General features: G+C 38.1%; 1 long non-coding RNA gene across 1 annotated transcript; it reads left to right on the top strand.

Annotated features, from left to right (window-relative positions):
* Positions 1–328: 328 nt before the first annotated feature.
* On the top strand, positions 329–2,496 carry LOC140013931 (uncharacterized). The gene is made up of 3 exons (XR_011820783.1): positions 329–554; positions 1,750–1,797; positions 2,426–2,496. It is a non-coding gene; the product is annotated as an uncharacterized lncRNA (long non-coding RNA).
* The last annotated feature ends 4,412 nt before the right edge of the window (positions 2,497–6,908 follow it).

Genomic DNA, 6,908 nt, shown 5'->3' with positions numbered 1-6,908 from the left:
TTTTACATACCAAAAGTGAAAAATTTAATTGAATCACTAAAATCCTACTTTCAAAACTAAACCGTTAAGTTTAAATTAAATTCAACCAATTAATATTTTCGTGATAGTATGTGCATCCATGCATGTTTAGTACGGGGTTTTGAGTGATTAGTACCTTGGGTTGGTGTGCTTAAGTTAGTTTTAATTAAACTAAGTAAACCAATGGGTTAATTACATTGGATCAAGTAGAGTTGTAGTGTTGGGCCTTTAAATTTTAATTTCATTAGAAGCCTAAGGCATAAACCCATTAATTACCCAAGCCCATGACCCATCTCTTGTTTTGCTTTACTATTAATAGACTTAGCTATTAAGTTAGGAGGACATAAGACAAAACAAACAAAGCCAACACCAAGAACAAGCTACCGTGAGCTTGGAGAAGAAGAAAGGCAGCATCGGGTGAGCTAGGAGAAGAGAAAAAAAAAAAAAAAGAAAGGGAACTTTGTTGGAGAGTTGGAGCTCAAGGATACATCTCCTCAAAGAATCGGCCAGCTAGGGGGTATGATTAAGGATTTGAGGTAAACCAATTTCCTAACTCTTGATTCTTGTGGTAAAACATATGATTGATGATTGGAAGTTGAATCTAACTAGCTAGGAACTGATTTGAACGGCTGGAAATTCGTTTGATTGGGTGGAATTTAAATGAACTTCAAGTGTTCCTTTTCTGTCAAGATTTCTGTCCGAAATTAGTCTGAAAATTCGAACATGTTGGGAGCTGATTTGGCCTTAGTACAAAACATGAAAGTTGTAGGCCTTTGTCTTAGCTTTTCAACGCCTCCAAGAACGCCTTAAACGGACTTTGGTAGCCTGCGATATGGCCATTTAAATGTAGTACAGTTAATTAGCCGATTAGTTGGAACTTGGTTCTGGGAATTGGGAATTTGACTAGGTTACACTGGAATTTGGACTAAGTGGTCTTCATCAAAATTGTAGCCCTCTGTCTTAGCTTCGAAACGGTATAAATTACATTCCAATCCGATAAGCGTAGCGTCAGATGTGTTCGTTACGTAAAACACGTCAAATCTATCTTTTGTTAAGTTTCATTTCCGCATTTGTTATTAGCTCGATTTCTATACTTGTATTGTTTTGAGCCTATGGAATGGCTATTGAAATGAATTTGTGTTGTGGGTAACCTTGGTTTGATTGAGAAAAAGAATGAAGCCATAAATGGCTGGAAATAGGAAAATACAAAGGGCGTGCTGCCCAAATTTTCGCTCGAGGGCTAAGTTTCTATTTGAACTTGTATATTTTTGTTTCGCAAATACTATAACCATTTTTCCATCTTAAAACATGATCATTCTTCAATTGGAAACTCCAAATGTTTACTTACTCTTACCAAATAAAGAGGAATGGTTTAGGGTTTTCTTGAGTATTTTTGTCCTCCCTCTTTTTCATAAAGTCTATAATATCTACTCGAATATGAAATGATTTTGAACCATATAAACGATTCCGAAAACAGTATTTCTTAGCCCATCTAGTTGGATTCCGACTTGTCTTTGGTTCAAGTGTTTACATTAGAAAATTTTATAGCCCTTTTGAGTTTGGTTTTACGTTTGGTCTATGAAACCCTAGTTATTTTATCCACGGGTCCAAATGTCCTCGTTTCACTTTAAAGTCTCTTTATACGTTCTACTCATCATTTGTAGAGTTCTTTGATTTCACCTAATTGTTTGTGCTATATGAGCTGTAATATTCTTTCTCATTTAATCTTAGGTTTTCTCGGTGACTAAGGATATTTGGCACGTTGTTTTGCGTACATAGGTGAGTGTTCCTTCTTTGTTATATTTCCTTGACTTATTGGCTTGTTATTATTGATTGATAATGTGTTAAGTGCTTTCAATGATTGTTAAAACGAGTTTTCTAGGCGAGTGTGTACTTTATCGCACTCGACCTAAATAAATGTGAAATTTTCAATGATTAAATGATTAAATGCTAGTTGCGCATGAATGTATGCCGTTTGGTTGAACTGGGCCCTGCACTTCGTTACCGATCGACTCGAGCTAGAAGCGGACTTGGTCGAGCGATATGGTGACGCTGGGTGTGAACGTTGGTATACTCGAGTATTACCTTGTAGGTTGGTGGAGCCTGGCCAAAGGCCAAGAAAGGGGTGAATGAAACGAAAGAACGAACGAGGGTTTTACTTACAAAAATGCAATCTTCAAAAGAATGAAGGAATAAGGGGAAATGTCAGGAGAACGAACGAACGAACGAATTTATGGCTCCCAGTGAGCCCGTATCCTTTTAATGTATGTGTTATTATCGCTTTCCATTTTAAATGTTTCTTGAATTATTAATATTCTATGTTTAATGTATGGATTGATTATTTGATTATGTGTTCGGAACCTCACTGGGCTTTTAGCTCATCCCTTTAGTTTGTTTTCCTTAACAGGGGAAGGCACGCAAGGATGAGAGCTTGGTATAGACTAGCTTGGTCTAACTCTTTGTTTTTGTAATGGTTCTCGCCCTAATGCTCGGCACGGGTTGGTTGTATGAAGAATTGAGAACCTTTATATATTCGATGATTGTACTCCCTTTTGAGATAGAAATGTATATGTAAGTTTCACTTAAGTTTTGGATTGTTGTATGTTATTCCTTTGGTTGTATTCCGGACTTGAGTAAGGAAAGACTGAGTCCCGGCGAGAGCTGGGCAGGCGGTCCGCCGAACCCTGGGGTACGCCCTAGGGAGAAGTGGGGCCGTCACAGTTGGTATCAGAGCCTGCTTCGCGTGGTCTCTGCGCGGAGTGAGCCTGGACTGAGTGGTGAATAGGCATGAAGGATTAAGTACTCGTTTGAGCATAAGCTATGAACTGTGAACGTTATAGGCCTTAAATTTCCTGTAGTATCTAAGGATCATAGATAGGTACGTCGGGTAGGAATTTCGATTGTAGATAGTTTACTCTTGGGACTGGCCAGCTCGAGATGTGAACTCTTTTATTTCGGATTCTCGTGCCCGAGTACTCTGGAGTTGAGGCGATGCTAGCTACTAGGTACTTGAGAATTGCATTTTGGGAGTATGAACAGGCTTTGTCTGGCTAAAATTAGCACAAGAGGTCAATGGATATTTAGTTTGAATAGTAAGTGACGTAAGAGACCGGACGGGGTTATTCAACTGAAACTAGGACGATATCGTCTTTTCTTTTGATTTGTCCTTATATTATTATTACATGACGTTAGTTGGTGTATTTGTACATATGATTATCTGTCTAATTTAATATGTCTTTGTGTATTTGATCATCTGTTTTCTTGATCTATGGTGTGTTATGTGCGTCTATGTTTATTTGTGTGTTTGGTATGCTGGAATTTGTTACTTTAGTCAATTTACTGTGTTTATTCACTTAATTACCTTTTTGGGGGGAAAAGAAAAGGAAAGAGAGAGGGAAAACATATATATGGACGGGAGACGTAGTCGTGGCCGTGGGAATAAACGAGCTCAAGAGCCAAGAGAGGAAAGGGAAACAACAGCTGCACAAGAGCAAGGACCGAGGGTTGAAGCCGGGGACCAAATGGCGACGGCAATTCAACAAATTACAAACATCTTAACAAGGTTGGTGGACCAACAAGGTCAAATACTTGTGAATCAACCTCCGAACCCTGAAATAGGTGAAGATCGGGCTCTTTAGAGGTTTCAGAAATTTGCTCCTCCGAAATTCCTTGGAGGGTCTGATCCGGATGTAGCCGAACAGTGGCTGGAGGCCATGATCAATATCTTCGCAACTTTGAACTATACCGAACAAAGGCAAGTGAACTTTGCGGTATTTCAATTTGAAGGACCGGCTCGAGCATGGTGGAACATAATTAGAGCAAAATGGGAAAGGGAACAGACTGTATGGACCTGGACGAACTTTATAAGAGAATTTAACGAGAAGTACCTCCCACCTTTAGTCCAAGAAAGGAGGGAGGACGAATTTATTGGACTACGCCAGGGGACCTTAAGTGTGGCTGAATACGAAACGAAATTCGCCAAACTATCTAAGTTTGCTTCCGAATTAGTAGCCACGGAACCGAGAAGAGTGAGACGATTTATACAGGGACTAAATTTGGACATCCAAGAGGCGTTAGCAGCAGCGCAAGTGAATACGTTTACGGAGGCCCTTGAGAAGGCTCAACAAATCGAAAATGCAAAGGCACAAGTAAAAGCCTCCCAAACTCGGAAAAGAGGTGCAGCTGGTAGTATGAGTGAGGAACCAAGTGAATCGATAGCCCCTTCTAAAGTGCAGAAAGTGAATTTTTTGTCCCACCCACCATGGACAAGAGGGGCGTCAGATGAACGATCTACAAAAGGAAGTCAAGTAGGCCATGGGGAGATTTTTCAAAAAAGCCAACAAGTGGCTTCTTCCTTGACTTGTGGCTACTGTGGAAAGGCCAATCACACTGAGAATGATTGTTGGAGGAGAGGGCGGAAGTGTTTTATTTGCGGAAGTGGTGACCACCAGGTTAGCAACTGTCCAAGAAAACAGTCACGTGAAAATAGTACCCAGCAACTGGAGGGCACTAAATCAAAACAAGCGAATGAAAGAGGGAACCGAACAAAAGTACCAGCAAGAGTATATGTTTAGACAACCAACAAACTCCTGAGCCATCTGAATGTAAAAATTTCGAGGACGAAATTTCTTAAGGGGGAGAGATTGTGAGGACCCGCAAAATTCTCCTTGTTTTATTTTATTTTCTTCCATGTTATTTTTCCGCGTGTATTTTCCTTGCTTTCAATCAATTAATCATTTAATTTTTAGAGATTTTATAAGTGAGTATCGTTTTTAAATTATTTGTTTTAGTATAAGTGCGTACATGTTAAATTTGAGGTGCATTATGGATGTGAGATCCTGGATTCCAAATTGTCTCAAATAAATTAAATATGGATATTTATAGTAGCTATTGTGTGAAAAATGTATTTTACCATGTGTTTTAATTTTCAAAGAGTATTTTACATACCAAAAGTGAAAAATTTAATTGAATCATTAAAATCCTACTTTCAAAACTAAACCGTTAAGTTTAAATTAAATTCAACCAATTAATATTTTCGTGATTGTATGTGCATCCATGCATGTTTAGTACGGGGTTTTGAGTGATTAGTACCTTGGGTTGGTGGGCTTAAGTTAGTTTTAATTAAACTAAGTAAACCAATGGGTTAATTACATTGGATCAAGTAGAGTTGTAGTGTTGGGCCTTTAAGTTTTAATTTCATTAGAAGCCTAAGCCATAAACCCATTAATTACCCAAGCCCATGACCCATCTCTTGTTTTGCTTTACTATTAATAGACTTAGCTATTAAGTTAGGAGGACATAAGACAAAACAAACAAAGCCAACACCAAGAACAAGCTACCGTGAGCTTGGAGAAGAAGAAAGGCAGCATCGGGTGAGCTAGGAGAAGAGAAAAAAAAAAAAAAAGAAAGGGAACTTTGTTGGAGAGTTGGAGCTCAAGGATGCATCTCCTCAAAGAATCGGCCAGCTAGGGGGTATGATTAAGGATTTGAGGTAAACCAATTTCCTAACTCTTGATTCTTGTGGTAAAACATATGATTGATGATTGGAAGTTGAATCTAACTAGCTAGGAACTGATTTGAAAGGCTGGAAATTCGTTTGATTGGGTGGAATTTAAATGAACTTCAAGTGTTCCTTTTCTGTCAAGATTTCTGTCCGAAATTAGTCTGAAAATTCGAACATGTTGGGAGCTAATTTGGCCTTAGTACAAAACATGAAAGTTGTAGGCCTTTGTCTTAGCTTTTCAACGCCTCCAAGAATGCCTTAAACGGACTTTGGTAGCCTGCGATATGGCCATTTAAAGGTAGTACAGTTAATTAGCCGATTAGTTGGAACTTGGTTCTGGGAATTGGGAATTTGACTAGGTTACACTGGAATTTGGACTAAGTGGTCTTCATCAAAATTGTAGCCCTCTGTCTTAGCTTCGAAACGGTATAAATTACATTCCAATCCGATAAGCGTAGCGTCGGATGTGTTCGTTACGTAAAACCCGTCAAATCTGTCTTTTGTTAAGTTTCATTTCCGCATTTGTTATTAGCTCGATTTCTATACTTGTATTGTTTTGAGCCTATGGAATGGCTATTGAAATGAATTTGTGTTGTGGGTAACCTTGGTTTGATTGAGAAAAAGAATGAAGCCATAAATGGCTGGAAATAGGAAAATACAAAGGGCGTGCTGCCCAAATTTTCGCTCGAGGGCTAAGTTTCTATTTGAACTTGTATATTTTTGTTTGGCAAATACTACAACCATTTTTCCATCTTAAAACATGATCATTCTTCAATTGGAAACTCCAAATGTTTACTTACTCTTACCAAATAAAGAGGAATGGTTTAGGGTTTTCTTGAGTATTTTTGTCCTCCCTCTTTTTCATGAAGTCTATAATATCTACTTGAATATGAAATGATTTTGAACCATATAAACGATTCCGAAAACAGTATTTCTTAGCCTATCTAGTTGGATTCCGACTTGTCTTTGGTTCAAGTGTTTACATTAGAAAATTTTATAGCCCTTTTGAGTTTGGTTTTACGTTTAGTCTATGAAACCCTAGTTATTTTATCCACGGGTCCAAATGTCCTCGTTTCACTTTAAAGTCTCTTTATACGTTCTACTCATCATTTGTAGAGTTCTTTGATTTCACCTAATTGTTTGTGCTAGATGAGCTGTAATATTCTTTCTCATTTAATCTTAGATTTTCTCGATGACTAAGGATATTTGGCACGTTGTTTTGCGTACATAGGTGAGTGTTCCTTGTTTGTTATATTTCCTTGACTTATTGGCTTGTTATTATTGATTGATAATGTGTTAAGTGCTTTCAATGATTGTTAAAACGAGTTTTCTAGGCGTGTGTGTACTTTATCGCACTCGACCTAAATAAATGTGAAATTTTCAATGA

This window comes from Coffea arabica, chromosome 8c (assembly GCF_036785885.1).
Source record: "Coffea arabica cultivar ET-39 chromosome 8c, Coffea Arabica ET-39 HiFi, whole genome shotgun sequence".
In the NCBI taxonomy this organism is placed as follows: domain Eukaryota; kingdom Viridiplantae; phylum Streptophyta; class Magnoliopsida; order Gentianales; family Rubiaceae; genus Coffea; species Coffea arabica.
The sequence above is the reverse complement of the archived record's forward strand: the minus strand, read 5'-3'. Positions and strand labels throughout refer to the sequence as shown.